A 24,203-nucleotide genomic window follows, 5' to 3' on the forward strand; every position below is an offset into this window, starting at 1 on the left:
GACAAGCCGGAACCACCTGCTCGACTCGTAGGAACCACCCGCCAGACAGGCCAAAATCAACAGCTGGCTATGCGGGAACCACCTGGCCTACAGTCCGGAGTGACCTGCCGTGCATGCAGAAGCCACCTCTCAGACGTAACGAAACCGTGTGCCGGACACGCTGGAACCACGTCCTGGACAGTCTGGAACCACATTCCGGACACGCCTGGACCACCTGCCGAGCACGCCGGAACCACCTGCTCGACTCGCAGGACCCACGTGCCGGACACGCCAAAATGAACTGCCGGCTACAGCAGAACCACTAACCCGACACTCCGGAATCTCCTGCCTGGCATGCCAGAACCACCTCTCACACATGCCAGAAGCACGTGCCGGACATGCCGGAACGACCTATCGGACAGAACGGAACCACCTGCCAGACACGCCGGAACCACCTGCCGAACACACCACAGCCAGCTGCTCGACTCGACGGAACCACCTGCTGGACATGCCCATATCAACTTCTGGCTATGCCAGAACCACCTGGGGGACAGTCCGGAATCACTTGCCCACCATGGCGGAACAACCTCTCAGATGTACCAGAACCACGTGCCGGACAACCTGGAAACACGTACTAGACAGACTGGAACCACCTGCCGGCCACGCCTGAACCTCCTGCCGAGCACGACGGAACCACCTGCCGGACATGCCCAAATCACCTGCGGGCTATGCCAGAACCACTTGGAGGACTCTCCGGGATGACCTGCCGGGCATGCTGGAACCACCTCTCAGACGTGCCAGAACCACGTGGCTGACTGTCCAGAATCGCCTGTTGGGCATGCGCAACCACCTCTGAGACGTACCAGAACCACGTGCCGTACACGCCAGAACCACCTACCGGACACACCGGAATCACCTTTTGGGCATGCCGGAACCACATGTCAGCTGTGCCAGAAACACGTGCCGGAGACGCCGGAAGCACCTGCCGAGCACGTCGGAACCACCTGCTCAAGTCGCCTGAACCACCTGCGGGACACGCCAAAATCACCTGCCGGCTACGCCAAAACCACTTGGTGGACTCTCTGGAATCACCTGCCGGGCATGATAGAACCACCTCTCAGACGAGCCGGAACCACGTGCCGGACACGCAGGAACCACCTGCCGGACCTGCCTGAGCCAACTGTCGAGCACGCCGGAACCACATGCTCGACTTGCTGGAACCACATGCTGGACTTGGCAAAATCACCTGCCGGCTACGCCAGAACCAATTGGCGGACACTCCGGAATCCCCTGCCGGGCATGCCAGCACAACCTCTCAAAAGTGCCAGAAGCACGTGCCGGACAGGCCGGAACCATCTCCTGGACAGACCGGAAACACAGGAAACACTCGCCGGAACCACGTGCTTGACTCACCAGTCCCAACTGCTGGACACGCAAAAATCACCTGCCGGCTACACCAGAACCACTTGGTGGACTCTCTGGAATCACCTGCCGGGCATCATAGAACCACCTCTCAGACGTGCCGGAACAACGTGCCGGACACGCCGGATCCCCCTCCCCGTAAGACCGGAACCACCTGTCGGGCACGCCTGGACCACCTGCCGAGCACACCAGAACCACCTGCTTGACTCGCAGGACCCACATGCCTGACACGCCAAAATGAGCTGCCGGCTACGCCAGAACCACTTACCCGACACTCCGGAATCACCTGCCTGGCATGCCACAACCACCTCTCACACGTGCCAGAAGCACGTGCCGGACATGCCGGAACGAACTATCGGACAGAACGGAACCACCTGCCAGACACGCCGGAACCACCTGCCGAACACGCCACAGCCAGCTGCTCGACTCGCCGGAACCACATGCCGGACAGGCCAATATCAACTGCTGGCTATGCCAGAACCACCTGGGGGACAGTCCGGAATCACCTGCCAGCCGTGGCGGAACCACCTCTCAGAAGTGCCAGAAGCACGTGCCGGACATGCCGGAACGACCTACTGGACAGACCAGAACCACCAGCCAGACATGCCGGAAACACCTGCCGAGCACGCCGGAGCCACCTGCTCGACTCGCCGGAACCACCTGCCAGACAGGTCAAAATCAACAGCTGGCTATGCGAGAACCACCTGGCGGACAGTCCGGAATCACCTGCCGGGCATGCAATAACCACCTCTCAGACGTACCAGAATCACGTGCCGCACAAGCTGGAAACACGTCCTGGACAGACTGGAACCACCTGCCGGCCACGCCTGAACCACCTGCCGAGCACGACGGAACCACCTGCCGGACTCGCCAAAAACACCTGTGGGCTATGCCAGAACCACTTGGAGGACTCTCCGGGATGACCTGCCGGGCATGCTGGAACCACCTCTCAGACGTGCCAGAACCACGTGGCGGACTGTCCAGAATCGCCTGTTGGGCATGCGCAACCACCTCTGAGACGTACCAGAACCACGTGCCGTACACGCCGGAACCACCTACCGGACACACCGGAATCAGCTTTCGGGCATGCCGGAAGCACCTGCTCAACTCGCCTGAAAAACCTGCCGGACACGCCAAAATCACCTGCCGGCTACGCCAAAACCACGTGGTGGACTCTCTGAATCACCTGCCGGGCATGATAGAACCACCTCTCAGACGTGCCGGAACCAATGCCGGACACGCCGGAACCACCTCCCGGACAGACCGGAACCCTCTGCCGGACCTGCCTGAACCAATTGTCGAGCACGCCGGAACCACATGCTCGACTCTCTGGAACCACATGCCGGACATGGCAAAATCACCTGCCGGCTACGCCAGAACCACTTGGCGAACACTCTGTAATCACCGGCCGGGCATGCCGGAACCACCTCTCGGACATGCCAGAACCACGTGCCAATGACACCGGAAGCACCTGCCGAGCACGCAGGAACCTCCTGCTCGACTCACCAGAACCACCTGCCGGAGACGCAAAAATCACCTGCCGTCTACGCCACAACCAGTTGGTGAACACTTCGCAATCACCTGCCGGGCTTGCTGGAACCACCTGCCGGTCATGCCAAAATCACCTGCCAACTATGCCGGAACCACTTGGCGGACACTGCAGAAACACCTGTCGGGCCGGCCGGAACGACATCTGAGACGTGACAGAACCATGTGCATGAGATGCCGGAACCACAGCCCGAACACACCGAAACCACCTACCAGACATGCCGGAACCACCTGCTCGACTCGCCCGAATCACGTACCTCACACGCCAAAATCACCTGCCGGGCATGCCAGAAGCACTTGACGGACACTCCGGAATCTCTGCCGGACATGCCAGAACCAGCTCTCAGACACACCAGAACCACGTGCCAGAGACGCTGGAACCACGTCCTGGACAGACTGGAACCACCTGCCGGACACGCCTGGACCACCTGCCGAGCACGCCGGAACCACCTGCTCGACTTTCAGTACCCACGTGCCGGACATGCCAAAAGGAACTGCCGGCTACACCAGAACCACTTACACGACACTCCTGAATCACCTGCCCGGCATGCCGGAACCACCTCTCAGACATGCCAGAACCACGTGACAATGACACCGGAAGCACCACTCGAGCACGCCGGAACCACCTGTTCGACTCGCCGGAACCAAGTACCTGACAGGACAAAATCACCTGCCGGGTATGCCAGAACCACTTGGTGGACACTCCAGAATCATCTGCCAGACATGCCAGAACCAGCTCTCAGACACACCAGAACCACGTGCCGGACACGCCGGAAGCACCTGCTGAGCATGCCTGAGCCACATGCTCGACTTGCAAGAAACACCTGCCAGAAACGCCAAAATCACCTGCCGGGTACGCCAGAACCACGTGGCGGACACTCCGGAATCACCTGTCGGCCATGCCGGAACCACCTCTCAGACGTGCCAGAACCTCGTGCCGGACACGCCAGAACCACCTGCCGGACAGACCGGAACCACCGGCTCGACTCGCCGGAACCACCGCCGGACATGCAAAATCACCTGCCGGCTACGCCAGAACCACTCGGCAGACACTCCGCAATCACCTGCCGGGCTTGCTGGAACCAGCTGCCGGTCACGCCAACATCACCTGCCAGCTACACCAGAACCACTTGGCAGACAGTCCGGAAACACCTGTCGGGCCGGCCGGAACCACCTCTCAAACGTGCCATTACCATGTGCCTGAGATTCCTGAACCACACCCAGAACACACCGAAACCACCTGCCAGACCCGCCTGAACCCCCTGGCGAGCACGCCTGATCCACCTGCTCAACTAGCCGGAACCACCTTCCTGACACGCCAAAATCACCTGCCAGGTATACCAGAACCACTTGGTGGACACTCCGGAATCATCTGCCGGACATGCCAGAACCAGCTCTCAGACACACCAGAACCACGTGCCTGAGACGCCGGAAGCACCAGCTGAGCATGCCTGAGCCACCTGCTCGACTCGCAAGAAACACCTGTCGGACATGCCAAAATCACCTGCCGGGTACGCCAGAAACACTTGGCGGACACTCCGGAATCACCTGTCGGGCATGCCGGAACCACCTCTCAGACTTGCCAGAACCATGTTCTGTTCACGCCGGTACCACCTGCCGAGTATACCGGAACCAGCTGATCCACTCCCCAGAACCACCTAGTTGACACGCCAAAATCAACTGCCGGCTATGCCAGAACCACTCGGCAGACACTCCGGAATCACATGCCAGGCGTTCCGGAACTACCTCTCAGAGGTGCCAGAACCACATGCTGGAGACTCCTGAATCACCTGCCGGGCATGCCGGAACCACCTCTCAGAGGTGCCAGAACCACATGCCGGACACTCCGGAATCACCTGCCGGGCATGCCGGAACCATCTCTCAGACGTGCCACAACCACGTGCCGGAGAGACCGGAAGCACCTGCCGAGCTCGCCGGAACCACCTGCTGGACATGCCGGAACCACCTGTCTCACAGGCCAAAATCATATGCCGGCTACGCCAAAACCACTTGGTGGACACTCCAGAATCACCTTGCGGGCATGCCGGAACCACGTCATGGACAGACGGCAAACACCTGCCGGACCTGCCGGAACCACCTGCCGAGCATGCCGGAACCAACTGCTCGACTCACCAGAGCCACCTGCCGGACACACCAGAAACACCTGCGGGTTACGCCACAACCACCTGTCAGACACTCCGGAATCTCCTGCCTGGCATGCCAGAACCACCTCGCAGACGTGCCAGGAGCACGTGCCGGACATGCCGGAACGAACTATCGGACAGACCAGAACCACCTGCCAGACACGCCGGAACCACCTGCCGAACACACCACAGCCAGCTGCTCGACTCGACGGAACCACCTGCCGGACACGCCAATATCAACTTCTGGCTATGCCAGAACCACCTGGGGGACAGTCCGGAATCACCTGCCCACCATGGCGGAACAACCTCTCAGATGTACCAGAACCACGTGCCGGACAACCTGGAAACACGTACTGGACAGACTGGAACCACCTGCCGGCCACGCCTGAACCACCTGCCGAGCACGACGGAACCACCTGCCGGACATGCCCAAATCACCTGCGGGCTATGCCAGAACCACTTGGAGGACTCTCCGGGATGACCTGCCGGGCATGCTGGAACCACCTCTCAGACGTGCCAGAACCACGTGGCGGACTGTCCAGAATCGCCTGTTGGGCATGCGCAACCACCTCTGAGACGTACCAGAACCACGTGCCGTACACGCCGGAACCACCTACCGGACACACCGGAATCAGCTTTCGGGCATGCCGGAAGCACCTGCTCAACTCGCCTGAAAAACCTGCCGGACACGCCAAAATCACCTGCCGGCTACGCCAAAACCACGTGGTGGACTCTCTGAATCACCTGCCGGGCATGATAGAACCACCTCTCAGACGTGCCGGAACCAATGCCGGACACGCCGGAACCACCTCCCGGACAGACCGGAACCCTCTGCCAGACCTGCCTGAACCAATTGTCGAGCACGCCGGAACCACATGCTCGACTCTCTGGAACCACATGCCGGACATGGCAAAATCACCTGCCGGCTACGCCAGAACCACTTGGCGAACACTCTGTAATCCCCGGCCGGGCATGCCGGAACCACCTCTCGGACATGCCAGAACCACGTGCCAATGACACCGGAAGCACCTGCCGAGCACGCAGGAACCTCCTGCTCGACTCACCAGAACCACCTGCCGGAGACGCAAAAATCACCTGCCGTCTACGCCACAACCAGTTGGTGAACACTTCACAATCACCTGCCGGGCTTGCTGGAACCACCTGCCGGTCATGCCAAAATCACCTGCCAACTACGCCGGAACCACTTGGCGGACACTGCAGAAACACCTGTCGGGCCGGCCGGAACGACATCTGAGACGTGACAGAACCATGTGCATGAGATGCCGGAACCACAGCCCGAACACACCGAAACCACCTACCAGACATGCCGGAACCACCTGCTCGACTCGCCCGAATCACGTACCTCACACGCCAAAATCACCTGCCGGGCATGCCAGAAGCACTTGACGGACACTCCGGAATCTCTGCCGGACATGCCAGAACCAGCTCTCAGACACACCAGAACCACGTGCCAGAGACGCTGGAACCACGTCCTGGACAGACTGGAACCACCTGCCGGACACGCCTGGACCACCTGCCGAGCACGCCGGAACCACCTGCTCGACTTTCAGTACCCACGTGCCGGACACGCCAAAAGGAACTGCCGGCTACACCAGAACCACTTACACGACACTCCTGAATCACCTGCCCGGCATGCCGGAACCACCTCTCAGACATGCCAGAACCACGTGACAATGACACCGGAAGCACCACTCGAGCACGCCGGAACCACCTGTTCGACTCGCCGGAACCAAGTACCTGACAGGACAAAATCACCTGCCGGGTATGCCAGAACCACTTGGTGGACACTCCAGAATCATCTGCCAGACATGCCAGAACCAGCTCTCAGACACACCAGAACCACGTGCCGGACACGCCGGAAGCACCTGCTGAGCATGCCTGAGCCACATGCTCGACTTGCAAGAAACACCTGCCAGAAACGCCAAAATCACCTGCCGGGTACGCCAGAACCACGTGGCGGACACTCCGGAATCACCTGTCGGCCATGCCGGAACCACCTCTCAGACGTGCCAGAACCTCGTGCCGGACACGCCAGAACCACCTGCCGGACAGACCGGAACCACCTGCCGGACACGCCGGAACCACCGGCTCGACTCGCCGGAACCACCGCCGGACATGCAAAATCACCTGCCGGCTACGCCAGAACCACTCGGCAGACACTCCGCAATCACCTGCCGGGCTTGCTGGAACCACCTGCCGGTCACGCCAACATCACCTGCCAGCTACACCAGAACCACTTGGCAGACAGTCCGGAAACACCTGTCGGGCCGGCCGGAACCACCTCTCAAACGTGCCATTACCATGTGCCTGAGATTCCTGAACCACACCCAGAACACACCGAAACCACCTGCCAGACCCGCCTGAACCCCCTGGCGAGCACGCCTGATCCACCTGCTCAACTAGCCGGAACCACCTTCCTGACACGCCAAAATCACCTGCCAGGTATACCAGAACCACTTGGTGGACACTCCGGAATCATCTGCCGGACATGCCAGAACCAGCTCTCAGACACACCAGAACCACGTGCCTGAGACGCCGGAAGCACCAGCTGAGCATGCCTGAGCCACCTGCTCGACTCGCAAGAAACACCTGTCGGACATGCCAAAATCACCTGCCGGGTACGCCAGAAACACTTGGCGGACACTCCGGAATCACCTGTCGGGCATGCCGGAACCACCTCTCAGACTTGCCAGAACCATGTTCTGTTCACGCCGGTACCACCTGCCGAGTATACCGGAACCAGCTGATCCACTCCCCAGAACCACCTAGTTGACACGCCAAAATCAACTGCCGGCTATGCCAGAACCACTCGGCAGACACTCCGGAATCACATGCCAGGCGTTCCGGAACTACCTCTCAGAGGTGCCAGAACCACATGCCGGAGACTCCTGAATCACCTGCCGGGCATGCCGGAACCACCTCTCAGAGGTGCCAGAACCACATGCCGGACACTCCGGAATCACCTGCCGGGCATGCCGGAACCATCTCTCAGACGTGCCACAACCATGTGCCGGAGAGACCGGAAGCACCTGCCGAGCTCGCCGGAACCACCTGCTGGACATGCCGGAACCACCTGCCTCACAGGCCAAAATCATATGTCGGCTACGCCAAAACCACTTGGTGGACACTCCAGAATCACCTTGCGGGCATGCCGGAACCACCTCTCAGACTTGCCAGAACCATGTTCCAGACACGCCGGTACCACCTGCCGAGTATGCCGGAACCACCTGATCCACTCCCCAGAACCACCTGCTGGACACGCCAGAATCACCTGCCAGCTACGCCAGAACCACTCGGCAGACACTCCGGAACCACCTGCCGGGCATGCCGGAACCACCTCTCAGAGGTGCCAGAACCACATGCCGGACACTCCGGAATCACCTGCCGGGCATGCCGGAACCATCTCTCAGACGTGCCACAACCACATGCCAGACAGACCGGAAGCACCTGCTGAGCTCGCAGGAACCACCTGCTGGACATGCCGGAACCACCTGCCGGACACGCCGGAACCACTGGCTCGACTTGCCGGAACCATTGCCGGACACGCAAAATCACCTGCCGGCTACGCCAGAACCACTTGGCGAACACTCCGGAATCACCTGCCGGGCATGGCGGAACCACCTCTCAGACATGCCGGAACCGCATGCCAATGACACCGGAAGCACCTGCCGAGCACGCCAGAACCACCTGCTCGACTCGCCAAAACCACCTGCTGGACACGCCAAAATCACCTGCCGGCTACGCCAGAACCACTCGGCAGACACTCCGCAATAACCTGCCGGGCTTGCTGGAACCACCTGCCGGTCACGCCAACATCACCTGCCAGCTACGCCAGAACCACTTGGCGGACACTTCGGAAACACCTGTTGGGACAGCCGGAACCACCTCTCAGAAGTGTCAGAATCATGTGCCTGAGATGCCGGAACCACTCCCCGAACACACCGAAACTACCTGCCAGACCCGCCTGAACCCCCTTGCGAGCACGCCTGATCCACCTGCTCAACTAGCCGGAACCACCTTCCTGACACGCCAAAATCACCTGCCGTGTATACCAGAACCACTTGGTGGACACTCCGGAATCATCTGCCGGACATGCCAGAACCAGCTCTCAGACACACCAGAACCACGTGCCGGACACGCCGGAAGCACCTGCCGAGCATGCCGGACCCACCTGCTCGACTCGCCAGAAACACCTGCCGGACACGCCAAAATCACCTGTCGGGTACGCCAGATCCACCTGCCGGACACGCCGGAACCACCGGCTCTACTCGCCGGAACCATTGCCGGACACGCAAAATCACCTGCCGGCTACGCCAGAACCACTTGGAGAACACTCCGGAATCATCTGCCGGACATGCCAGAACCAGATCTCAGACACACCAGAATCACGTGCCTGACACGCCGGAAGCACCTGCTGGACAGACCGGAACCACCTGCCGCGCATGCCGGAACCACCACTCAGACGTGCCGGAAGCACGTGCCGGACACGCCGGAAACACATACCGGACAGACCTGAACCACCTGACAGACAAGCCGGAACCACCTGCTCGACTCGTAGGAACCACCCGCCAGACAGGCCAAAATCAACAGCTGGCTATGCGGGAACCACCTGGCCTACAGTCCGGAATGACCTGCCGTGCGTGCAGAAGCCACCTCTCAAACGTAACAAAACCGTGTGCCGGACACGCTGGAACCACGTCCTGGAGAGTCTGGAACCACCTTCCGGACACGCCTGGACCACCTGCCGAGCACGCCGGAACCACCTGCTCGACTCGCAGGACCCACGTGCCGGACACACCAAAATGAACTGCCGGCTACAGCAGAACCACTTACCCGACACTCCGGAATCTCCTGCCTGGCATGCCAGAACCACCTCTCAGACGTGCCAGGAGCACGTGCCAGACATGCCGGAACGACCTATCGGACAGAACAGAACCACCTGCCAGACACGCCGGAACCACCTGCCGAACACACCACAGCCAGCTGCTCGACTCGACAGAACCACCTGCCGGACACACGGCAAACACCTGACGGACACGCCGGAACCACCGGCTCGACACGCCGGAAACACCACCGGACATGCGAAATCACCTGCCGGCTACGCCAGAACCACATGGCGAGCACTCCGGAAGCACCTGCTCAACTCGTCTGAACCACCTGCCAGACATGCCAAAATCACCTGCCGGCTACGCCAGAACCACTTGGCGAGCACGCCGGAACCACCTGCTCAACTCGTCTGAACCACCTGCCAGACATGCCAAAATCACCTGCCGGCTACGCCAAAACCACTTGGTGGACTCTCTGGAATCACCTGCCGGGCATCATAGAACCACCTCTCAGACGTGCCGGAACAACGTGCCGGACATGCCGGATGCCCCTCCCCGTAAGACCGGAACCACCTGCCGGGCACGCCTGGACCACCTGCTGAGCACACCAGAACCACCTGCTTGACTCGCAGGACCCACATGCCTGACACGCCAAAATGAGCTGCCGGCTACGCCAGAACCACTTACCCGACACTCCGGAATCACCTGCCTGGCATGCCAGAACCACCTCTCACACGTGCCAGAAGCACGTGCCGGACATGCCGGAACGAACTATCGGACAGAACGGAACCACCTGCCAGACACGCCGGAACCACCTGCCGAACACGCCACAGCCAGCTGCTCGACTCGCCGGAACCACATGCCGGACAGGCCAATATCAACTGCTGGCTATGCCAGAACCACCTGGGGGACAGTCCGGAATCACCTGCCAGCCGTGGCGGAACCACCTCTCAGAAGTGCCAGAAGCACGTGCCGGACATGCCGGAACGACCTACTGGACAGACCAGAACCACCAGCCAGACATGCCGGAAACAACTGCCGAGCACGCCGGAGCCACCTGCTCGACTCGCCGGAACCACCTGCCAGACAGGTCAAAATCAACAGCTGGCTATGCGAGAACCACCTGGCGGACAGTCCGGAATCACCTGCCGGGCATGCAATAACCACCTCTCAGACGTACCAGAATCACGTGCCGCACAAGCTGGAAACACGTCCTGGACAGACTGGAACCACCTGCCGGCCACGCCTGAACCACCTGCCGAGCACGACGGAACCACCTGCCGGACTCGCCAAAAACACCTGCGGGCTATGCCAGAACCACTTGGAGGACTCTCCGGGATGACCTGCCGGGCATGCTGGAACCACCTCTCAGACGTGCCAGAACCACGTGGCGGACTGTCCAGAATCGCCTGTTGGGCATGCGCAACCACCTCTGAGACGTACCAGAACCACGTGCCGTACACGCCGGAACCACCTACCGGACACACCGGAATCAGCTTTCGGGCATGCCAGAAGCACCTGCTCAACTCGCCTGAAAAACCTGCCGGACACGCCAAAATCACCTGCCGGCTACGCCAAAACCACATGGTGGACTCTCTTAATCACCTGCCGGGCATGATAGAACCACCTCTCAGACGTGCCGGAACCAATGCCGGACACGCCGGAACCACCTCCCGGACAGACCGGAACCCTCTGCCAGACCTGCCTGAACCAATTGTCGAGCACGCCGGAACCACATGCTCGACTCTCTGGAACCACATGCCGGACATGGCAAAATCACCTGCCGGCTACGCCAGAACCACTTGGCGAACACTCTGTAATCCCCGGCCGGGCATGCCGGAACCACCTCTCGGACATGCCAGAACCACGTGCCAATGACACCGGAAGCACCTGCCGAGCACGCAGGAACCTCCTGCTCGACTCACCAGAACCACCTGCCGGAGACGCAAAAATCACCTGCCGTCTACGCCACAACCAGTTGGTGAACACTTCACAATCACCTGCCGGGCTTGCTGGAACCACCTGCCGGTCATGCCAAAATCACCTGCCAACTACGCCGGAACCACTTGGCGGACACTGCAGAAACACCTGTCGGGCCGGCCGGAACGACATCTGAGACGTGACAGAACCATGTGCATGAGATGCCGGAACCACAGCCCGAACACACCGAAACCACCTACCAGACATGCCGGAACCACCTGCTCGACTCGCCCGAATCACGTACCTCACACGCCAAAATCACCTGCCGGGCATGCCAGAAGCACTTGACGGACACTCCGGAGTCTCTGCCGGACATGCCAGAACCAGCTCTCAGACACACCAGAACCACGTGTCAGAGACGCTGGAACCACGTCCTGGACAGACTGGAACCACAGGCCGGACACGCCTGGACCACCTGCCGAGCACGCCGGAACCACCTGCTCGACTTTCAGTACCCACGTGCCGGACACGCCAAAAGGATCTGCCGGCTACACCAGAACCACTTACATGACACTCCTGAATCACCTGCCCGGCATGCCGGAACCACCTCTCAGACATGCCAGAACCACGTGACAATGACACCGGAAGCACCACTCGAGCACGCCGGAACCACCGGCTCGACTCGCCGGAACCACCGCCGGACATGCAAAATCACCTGCCGGCTACGCCAGAACCACTCGGCAGACACTCCACAATCACCTGCCGGGCTTTCTGGAACCACCTGCTGGTCACGCCAACATCACCTGCCAGCTACACCAGAACCACTTGGCAGACAGTCCGGAAACACCTGTCGGGCCGGCCGGAACCACCTCTCAAACGTGCCATTACCATGTGCCTGAGATTCCTGAACCACACCCAGAACACACCGAAACCACCTGCCAGACCCGCCTGAACCCCCTGGCGAGCACGCCTGATCCACCTGCTCAACTAGCCGGAACCGCCTTCCTGACACGCCAAAATCACCTGCCAGGTATACCAGAACCACTTGGTGGACACTCCGGAATCATCTGCCGGACATGCCAGAACCAGCTCTCAGACACACCAGAACCACGTGCCTGAGACGCCGGAAGCACCAGCTGAGCATGCCTGAGCCACCTGCTCGACTCGCAAGAAACACCTGTCGGACATGCCAAAATCACCTGCCGGGTACGCCAGAAACACTTGGCGGACACTCCGGAATCACCTGTCGGGCATGCCGGAACCACCTCTCAGACTTGCCAGAACCATGTTCTGTTCACGCCGGTACCACCTGCTGAGTATACCGGAACCAGCTGATCCACTCCCCAGAACCACCTAGTTGACACGCCAAAATCAACTGCTGGCTATGCCAGAACCACTCGGCAGACACTCTGGAATCACATGCCAGGCGTTCCGGAACTACCTCTCAGAGGTGCCAGAACCACATGCCGGAGACTCCTGAATCACCTGCCGGGCATGCCGGAACCACCTCTCAGAGGTGCCAGAACCACATGCCGGACACTCCGGAATCACCTGCCGGGCATGCCGGAACCATCTCTCAGACGTGCCACAACCACGTGCCGGAGAGACCGGAAGCACCTGCCGAGCTCGCCGGAACCACCTGCTGGACATGCCGGAACCAACTGCCTCACAGGCCAAAATCATATGCCGGCTACGCCAAAACCACTTGGTGGACACTCCAGAATCACCTTGCGGGCATGCCGGAACCACGTCATGGACAGACGGCAAACACCTGCCGGACCTGCCGGAACCACCTGCCGAGCACGCCGGAACCACCTGCTCGACTCACCAGAGCCACCTGCCGGACACACCAGAAACACCTGCGGGTTACGCCACAACCACCTGTCGGACACTCCGGAATCACCTGCCGGGCATGCTGGAACCGCCTATCAGAGGTGCCACAACACATGCTGGAGACGGCGGAAGCACATGCCGAGAATGCCGGAAGTTCCTCATCCACTCCCCAGAACCACCTGCCGGACACACCGATATCACCTGCCGGCTACGCCAGAACCACTTGGCGGACACTCCAGAATCACCTGCCGGGCATGCCAGCACAACCTCTCAGAAGTGCCAGAAGCACGTGCCGGACAGGCCGGAACCATCTCCCGGACAGACCGGAAACACAGGAAACACTCGCCGGAACCACCTGCTTGACTCACCGGTCCCACCTGCCGGACACGCCAAAATCACCTGCCCGCTACACTAGAACCACTTGGCGGACACGCCGGAATCACGTGAAGTGAATGGCGACACAACCTCTCAGACGTGTCAGAACCTCGTGCCGGACACACCAGAACCACCTGCTGGACAGACCGGAACCACCTGCCGGACATGCCGGAACCACCGGCTCGACTCGCCGGAACCACCGCCGGACATGCAAAATCACCTGCCGGCTACGCCAGAACCACTTGGCGAACTCTCCGTAATCACCTGCCGGGCATGCCGGAACCACCTCTCAGACTTGCCAGAACCATGTTACGGACACGCCGGTACCACCTGCCGAGTATGCCGGAACCACCTGATCCACTCCCCAGAACCACCTGCTGGACACGCCAGAATCACCTGCCGGCTACGCCAGAACCACTCGGCAGACACTCCGGAACGACCTGCCGGGCATGCCGGAACCACCTCTCAGAGGTGCCAGAACCACATGCTGGACAATCCGGAATCACCTGCCGGGCATGCCGGAACCATCTCTCAGACGTGCCACAACCACGTGCCGGAGAGACCGGAAGCACCTGCTGAGCTCGCCGGAACCACCTGCTTGACATGCCGGAACCACCTGCCGAGCACGCCGGAACCACCTGCTCGACTTTCAGTACCCACGTGCCGGACACGCCAAAAGGAACTGCCGGCTACACCAGAACCACTTACACGACACTCCTGAAACACCTGCCCGGCATGCCGGAACCACCTCTCAGACATGCCAGAACCACGTGACAATGACACCGGAAGCACCGCTCGAGCACGCCGGAACCACCTGTTCGACTCGCCGGAACCAAGTACCTGACAGGACAAAATCACCTGCCGGGTATGCCAGAACCACTTGGTGGACACTCCAGAATCATCTGCCAGACATGCCAGAACCAGCTCTCAGACACACCAGAACCACGTGCCGGACACGCCGGAAGCACCAGCTGAGCATGCCTGAGCCACATGCTCGACTTGCAAGAAACACCTGCCAGAAACGCCAAAATCACCTGCCGGGTACGCCAGAACCACGTGGCGGACACTCCGGAATCACCTGTCGGCCATGCCGGAACCACCTCTCAGACGTGCCAGAACCTCGTGCCGGACACGCCAGAACCACCTGCCGGACAGACCGGAACCACCTGCCGGACACGCCGGAACCACCGGCTCGACTCGCCGGAACCACCGCCGGACATGCAAAATCACCTGCCGGCTACGCCAGAACCACTCGGCAGACACTCCGCAATCACCTGCCGGGCTTGCTGGAACCAGCTGCCGGTCACGCCAACATCACCTGCCAGCTACACCAGAACCACTTGGCAGACAGTCCGGAAACACCTGTCGGGCCGGCCGGAACCACCTCTCAAACGTGCCATTACCATGTGCCTGAGATTCCTGAACCACACCCAGAACACACCGAAACCACCTGCCAGACCCGCCTGAACCCCCTGGCGAGCACGCCTGATCCACCTGCTCAACTAGCCGGAACCACCTTCCTGACACGCCAAAATCACCTGCCAGGTATACCAGAACCACTTGGTGGACACTCCGGAATCATCTGCCGGACATGCCAGAACCAGCTCTCAGACACACCAGAACCACGTGCCTGAGACGCCGCAAGCACCAGCTGAGCATGCCTGAGCCACCTGCTCGACTCGCAAGAAACACCTGTCGGACATGCCAAAATCACCTGCCGGGTACGCCAGAAACACTTGGCGGACACTCCGGAATCACCTGTCGGGCATGCCGGAACCACCTCTCAGACTTGCCAGAACCATGTTCTGTTCACGCCGGTACCACCTGCCGAGTATACCGGAACCAGCTGATCCACTCCCCAGAACCACCTAGTTGACACGCCAAAATCAACTGCCGGCTATGCCAGAACCACTCGGCAGACACTCCGGAATCACATGCCAGGCGTTCCGGAACTACCTCTCAGAGGTGCCAGAACCACATGCCGGAGACTCCTGAATCACCTGCCGGGCATGCCGGAACCACCTCTCAGAGGTGCCAGAACCACATGCCGGACACTCCGGAATCACCTGCCGGGCATGCCGGAACCATCTCTCAGACGTGCCACAACCACGTGCCGGAGAGACCGGAAGCACCTGCTGAGCTCGCCGGAACCACCTGCTTGACATGCCGGAACCACCTGCCGAGCACGCCGGAACCACCTGCTCGACTTTCAGTACCCACGTGCCGGACACGCCAAAAGGAACTGCCGGCTACACCAGAACCACTTACACGACACTCCTGAAACACCTGCCCGGCATGCCGGAACCACCTCTCAGACATGCCAGAACCACGTGACAATGACACCGGAAGCACCACTCGAGCACGCCGGAACCACCTGTTCGACTCGCCGGAACCAAGTACCTGACAGGACAAAATCACCTGCCGGGTATGCCAGAACCACTTGGTGGACACTCCAGAATCATCTGCCAGACATGCCAGAACCAGCTCTCAGACACACCAGAACCACGTGCCGGACACACCGGAAGCACCAGCTGAGCATGCCTGAGCCACATGCTCGACTTGCAAGAAACACCTGCCAGAAACGCCAAAATCACCTGCCGGGTACGCCAGAACCACGTGGCGGACACTCCGGAATCACCTGTCGGCCATGCCGGAACCACCTCTCAGACGTGCCAGAACCTCGTGCCGGACACGCCAGAACCACCTGCCGGACAGACCGGAACCACCTGCCGGACACGCCGGAACCACCGGCTCGACTCGCCGGAACCACCGCCGGACATGCAAAATCACCTGCCGGCTACGCCAGAACCACTCGGCAGACACTCCGCAATCACCTGCCGGGCTTGCTGGAACCAGCTGCCGGTCACGCCAACATCACCTGCCAGCTACACCAGAACCACTTGGCAGACAGTCCGGAAACACCTGTCGGGCCGGCCGGAACCACCTCTCAAACGTGCCATTACCATGTGCCTGAGATTCCTGAACCACACCCAGAACACACCGAAACCACCTGCCAGACCCGCCTGAACCCCCTGGCGAGCACGCCTGATCCACCTGCTCAACTAGCCGGAACCACCTTCCTGACACGCCAAAATCACCTGCCAGGTATACCAGAACCACTTGGTGGACACTCCGGAATCATCTGCCGGACATGCCAGAACCAGCTCTCAGACACACCAGAACCACGTGCCTGAGACGCCGGAAGCACCAGCTGAGCATGCCTGAGCCACCTGCTCGACTCGCAAGAAACACCTGTCGGACATGCCAAAATCACCTGCCGGGTACGCCAGAAACACTTGGCGGACACTCCGGAATCACCTGTCGGGCATGCCGGAACCACCTCTCAGACTTGCCAGAACCATGTTCTGTTCACGCCGGTACCACCTGCCGAGTATACCGGAACCAGCTGATCCACTCCCCAGAACCACCTAGTTGACACGCCAAAATCAACTGCCGGCTATGCCAGAACCACTCGGCAGACACTCCGGAATCACATGCCAGGCGTTCCGGAACTACCTCTCAGAGGTGCCAGAACCACATGCCGGAGACTCCTGAATCACCTGCCGGGCATGCCGGAACCACCTCTCAGAGGTGCCAGAACCACATGCCGGACACTCCGGAATCACCTGCCGGGCATGCCGGAACCATCTCTCAGACGTGCCACAACCACGTGCTGGAGAGACCGGAAGCACCTGCTGAGCTCGCCGGAACCACCTGCTTGACATGCCGGAACCACCTGCCGAGCACGCCGGAACCACCTGCTCGACTTTCAGTACCCACGTGCCGGACACGCCAAAAGGAACTGCCGGCTACACCAGAACCACTTACACGACACTCCTGAAACACCTGCCCGGCATGCCGGAACCACCTCTCAGACATGCCAGAACCACGTGACAATGACACCGGAAGCACCACTCGAGCACGCCGGAACCACCTGTTCGACTCGCCGGAACCAAGTACCTGACAGGACAAAATCACCTGCCGGGTATGCCAGAACCACTTGGTGGACACTCCAGAATCATCTGCCAGACATGCCAGAACCAGCTCTCAGACACACCAGAACCACGTGCCGGACACACCGGAAGCACCAGCTGAGCATGCCTGAGCCACATGCTCGACTTGCAAGAAACACCTGCCAGAAACGCCAAAATCACCTGCCGGGTACGCCAGAACCACGTGGCGGACACTCCGGAATCACCTGTCGGCCATGCCGGAACCACCTCTCAGACGTGCCAGAACCTCGTGCCGGACACGCCAGAACCACCTGCCGGACAGACCGGAACCACCTGCCGGACACGCCGGAACCACCGGCTCGACTCGCCGGAACCACCGCCGGACATGCAAAATCACCTGCCGGCTACGCCAGAACCACTCGGCAGACACTCCGCAATCACCTGCCGGGCTTGCTGGAACCAGCTGCCGGTCACGCCAACATCACCTGCCAGCTACACCAGAACCACTTGGCAGACAGTCCGGAAACACCTGTCGGGCCGGCCGGAACCACCTCTCAAACGTGCCATTACCATGTGCCTGAGATTCCTGAACCACACCCAGAACACACCGAAACCACCTGCCAGACCCGCCTGAACCCCCTGGCGAGCACGCCTGATCCACCTGCTCAACTAGCCGGAACCACCTTCCTGACACGCCAAAATCACCTGCCAGGTATACCAGAACCACTTGGTGGACACTCCGGAATCATCTGCTGGACATGCCAGAACCAGCTCTCAGACACACCAGAACCACGTGCCTGAGACGCCGGAAGCACCAGCTGAGCATGCCTGAGCCACCTGCTCGACTCGCAAGAAACACCTGTCGGACATGCCAAAATCACCTGCCGGGTACGCCAGAAACACTTGGCGGACACTCCGGAATCACCTGTCGGGCATGCCGGAACCACCTCTCAGACTTGCCAGAACCATGTTCTGTTCACGCCGGTACCACCTGCCGAGTATACCGGAACCAGCTGATCCACTCCCCAGAACCACCTAGTTGACACGCCAAAATCAACTGCCGGCTATGCCAGAACCACTCGGCAGACACTCCGGAATCACATGCCAGGCGTTCCGGAACTACCTCTCAGAGGTGCCAGAACCACATGCCGGAGACTCCTGAATCACCTGCCGGGCATGCCGGAACCACCTCTCAGAGGTGCCAGAACCACATGCCGGACACTCCGGAATCACCTGCCGGGCATGCCGGAACCATCTCTCAGACGTGCCACAACCACGTGCCGGAGAGACCGGAAGCACCTGCTGAGCTCGCCGGAACCACCTGCTGGACATGCCGGAACCACCTGTCTCACAGGCCAAAATCATATGCCGGCTACGCCAAAACCACTTGGTGGACACTCCAGAATCACCTTGCGGGCATGCCGGAACCACGTCATGGACAGACGGCAAACACCTGCCGGACCTGCCGGAACCACCTGCCGAGCACGCCGGAACCACCTGCTCGACTCACCAGAGCCACCTGCCGGACACACCAGAAACACCTGCGGGTTACGCCACAACCACCTGTCGGACACTCCGGAATCACCTGCCGGGCATGCTGGAACCACCTCTCAGAGGTGCCACAACCACACGCTGGAGACGGCGGAAGCACATGCCGAGAATGCCGGAAGTTCCTGATCCACTCCCCAGAACCACCTGCCGGACACACCGATATCACCTGCCGGCTACGCCAGAACCACTTGGCGGACACTCCAGAATCACCTGCCGGGCATGCCAGCACAACCTCTCAGAAGTGCCAGAAGCACGTGCCGGACAGGCCGGAACCATCTCCCGGACAGACCGGAAACACAGGAAACACTCGCCGGAACCACCTGCTTGACTCACCGGTCCCACCTGCCGGACACGCCAAAATCACCTGCCCGCTACACTAGAACCACTTGGCGGACAAGCCGGAATCACGTGAAGTGAATGGCGACACAACCTCTCAGACGTGTCAGAACCTCGTGCCGGACACACCAGAACCACCTGCTGGACAGACCGGAACCACCTGCCGGACATGCCGGAACCACCGGCTCGACTCGCCGGGACCACCGCCGGACATGCAAAATCACCTGCCGGCTACGCCAGAACCACTTGGCGAACTCTCCGTTATCACCTGCCGGGCATGCCGGAACCACCTCTCAGACTTGCCAGAACCATGTTCCGGACACGCCGGTACCACCTGCCGAGTATGCCGGAACCACCTGATCCACTCCCCAGAACCACCTGCTGGACACGCCAGAATCACCTGCCGGCTACGCCAGAACCACTCGGCAGACACTCCGGAACGACCTGCCGGGCATGCCGGAACCACCTCTCAGAGGTGCCAGAACCACATGCTGGACAATCCGGAATCACCTGCCGGGCATGCCGGAACCATCTCTCAGACGTGCCACAACCACGTGCCGGAGAGACCGGAAGCACCTGCTGAGCTCGCCGGAACCACCTGCTTGACATGCCGGAACCACCTGCCGAGCACGCCGGAACCACCTGCTCGACTTTCAGTACCCACGTGCCGGACACGCCAAAAGGAACTGCCGGCTACACCAGAACCACTTACACGACACTCCTGAAACACCTGCCCGGCATGCCGGAACCACCTCTCAGACATGCCAGAACCACGTGACAATGACACCGGAAGCACCACTCGAGCACGCCGGAACCACCTGTTCGACTCGCCGGAACCAAGTACCTGACAGGACAAAATCACCTGCCGGGTATGCCAGAACCACTTGGTGGACACTCCAGAATCATCTGCCAGACATGCCAGAACCAGCTCTCAGACACACCAGAACCACGTGCCGGACACACCGGAAGCACCAGCTGAGCATGCCTGAGCCACATGCTCGACTTGCAAGAAACACCTGCCAGAAACGCCAAAATCACCTGCCGGGTACGCCAGAACCACGTGGCGGACACTCCGGAATCACCTATCGGCCATGCCGGAACCACCTCTCAGACGTGCCAGAACCTCGTGCCGGACACGCCAGAACCACCTGCCGGACAGACCGGAACCACCTGCCGGACACGCCGGAACCACCGGCTCGACTCGCCGGAACCACCGCCGGACATGCAAAATCACCTGCCGGCTACGCCAGAACCACTCGGCAGACACTCCGCAATCACCTGCCGGGCTTGCTGGAACCAGCTGCCGGTCACGCCAACATCACCTGCCAGCTACACCAGAACCACTTGGCAGACAGTCCGGAAACACCTGTCGGGCCGGCCGGAACCACCTCTCAAACGTGCCATTACCATGTGCCTGAGATTCCTGAACCACACCCAGAACACACCGAAACCACCTGCCAGACCCGCCTGAACCCCCTGGCGAGCACGCCTGATCCACCTGCTCAACTAGCCGGAACCACCTTCCTGACACGCCAAAATCACCTGCCAGGTATACCAGAACCACTTGGTGGACACTCCGGAATCATCTGCCGGACATGCCAGAACCAGCTCTCAGACACACCAGAACCACGTGCCTGAGACGCCGCAAGCACCAGCTGAGCATGCCTGAGCCACCTGCTCGACTCGCAAGAAACACCTGTCGGACATGCCAAAATCACCTGCCGGGTACGCCAGAAACACTTGGCGGACACTCCGGAATCACCTGTCGGGCATGCCGGAACCACCTCTCAGACTTGCCAGAACCATGTTCTGTTCACGCCGGTACCACCTGCCGAGTATACCGGAACCAGCTGATCCACTCCCCAGAACCACCTAGTTGACACGCCAAAATCAACTGCCGGCTATGCCAGAACCACTCGGCAGACACTCCGGAATCACATGCCAGGCGTTCCGGAACTACCTCTCAGAGGTGCCAGAACCACATGCCGGAGACTCCTGAATCACCTGCCGGGCATGCCGGAACCACCTCTCAGAGGTGCCAGAACCACATGCCGGACACTCCGGAATCACCTGCCGGGCATGCCGGAACCATCTCTCAGACGTGCCACAACCACGTGCCGGAGAGACCGGAAGCACCTGCTGAGCTCGCCGGAACCACCTGCTTGACATGCCGGAACCACCTGCCGAGCACGCCGGAACCACCTGCTCGACTTTCAGTACCCACGTGCCGGACACGCCAAAAGGAACTGCCGGCTACACCAGAACCACTTACACGACACTCCTGAAACACCTGCCCGGCATGCCGGAACCACCTCTCAGACATGCCAGAACCACGTGACAATGACACCGGAAGCACCACTCGAGCACGCCGGAACCACCTGTTCGACTCGCCGGAACCAAGTACCTGACAGGACAAAATCACCTGCCGGGTATGCCAGAACCACTTGGTGGACACTCCAGAATCATCTGCCAGACATGCCAGAACCAGCTCTCAGACACACCAGAACCACGTGCCGGACACACCGGAAGCACCAGCTGAGCATGCCTGAGCCACATGCTCGACTTGCAAGAAACACCTGCCAGAAACGCCAAAATCACCTGCCGGGTACGCCAGAACCACGTGGCGGACACTCCGGAATCACCTGTCGGCCATGCCGGAACCACCTCTCAGACGTGCCAGAACCTCGTGCCGGACACGCCAGAACCACCTGCCGGACAGACCGGAACCACCTGCCGGACACGCCGGAACCACCGGCTCGACTCGCCGGAACCACCGCCGGACATGCAAAATCACCTGCCGGCTACGCCAGAACCACTCGGCAGACACTCCGCAATCACCTGCCGGGCTTGCTGGAACCAGCTGCCGGTCACGCCAACATCACCTGCCAGCTACACCAGAACCACTTGGCAGACAGTCCGGAAACACCTGTCGGGCCGGCCGGAACCACCTCTCAAACGTGCCATTACCATGTGCCTGAGATTCCAGAACCACACCCAGAACACACCGAAACCACCTGCCAGACCCGCCTGAACCCCCTGGCGAGCACGCCTGATCCACCTGCTCAACTAGCCGGAACCACCTTCCTGACACGCCAAAATCACCTGCCAGGTATACCAGAACCACTTGGTGGACACTCCGGAATCATCTGCCGGACATGCCAGAACCAGCTCTCAGACACACCAGAACCACGTGCCTGAGACGCCGGAAGCACCAGCTGAGCATGCCTGAGCCACCTGCTCGACTCGCAAGAAACACCTGTCGGACATGCCAAAATCACCTGCCGGGTACGCCAGAAACACTTGGCGGACACTCCGGAATCACCTGTCGGGCATGCCGGAACCACCTCTCAGACTTGCCAGAACCATGTTCTGTTCACGCCGGTACCACCTGCCGAGTATACCGGAACCAGCTGATCCACTCCCCAGAACCACCTAGTTGACACGCCAAAATCAACTGCCGGCTATGCCAGAACCACTCGGCAGACACTCCGGAATCACATGCCAGGCGTTCCGGAACTACCTCTCAGAGGTGCCAGAACCACATGCCGGAGACTCCTGAATCACCTGCCGGGCATGCCGGAACCACCTCTCAGAGGTGCCAGAACCACATGCCGGACACTCCGGAATCACCTGCCGGGCATGCCGGAACCATCTCTCAGACGTGCCACAACCACGTGCCGGAGAGACCGGAAGCACCTGCTGAGCTCGCCGGAACCACCTGCTGGACATGCCGGAACCAACTGTCTCACAGGCCAAAATCATATGCCGGCTACGCCAAAACCACTTGGTGGACACTCCAGAATCACCTTGCGGGCATGCCGGAACCACGTCATGGCCAGACGGCAAACACCTGCTGGACCTGCCGGAACCACCTGCCGAGCACGCCGGAACCACCTGCTCGACTCACCAGAGCCACCTGCCGGACACACCAGAAACACCTGCGGGTTACGCCACAACCACCTGTCGGACACTCCGGAATCACCTGCCGGGCATGCTGGAACCACCTCTCAGAGGTGCCACAACCACACGCTGGAGACGGCGGAAGCACATGCCGAGAATGCCGGAAGTTCCTGATCCACTCCCCAGAACCACCTGCCGGACACACCGATATCACCTGCCGGCTACGCCAGAACCACTTGGCGGACACTCCAGAATCACCTGCCGGGCATGCCAGCACAACCTCTCAGAAGTGCCAGAAGCACGTGCCGGACAGGCCGGAACCATCTCCCGGACAGACCGGAAACACAGGAAACACTCGCCGGAACCACCTGCTTGACTCACCGGTCCCACCTGCC

This window comes from Equus caballus, chromosome 10 (assembly GCF_041296265.1).
Source record: "Equus caballus isolate H_3958 breed thoroughbred chromosome 10, TB-T2T, whole genome shotgun sequence".
In the NCBI taxonomy this organism is placed as follows: domain Eukaryota; kingdom Metazoa; phylum Chordata; class Mammalia; order Perissodactyla; family Equidae; genus Equus; species Equus caballus.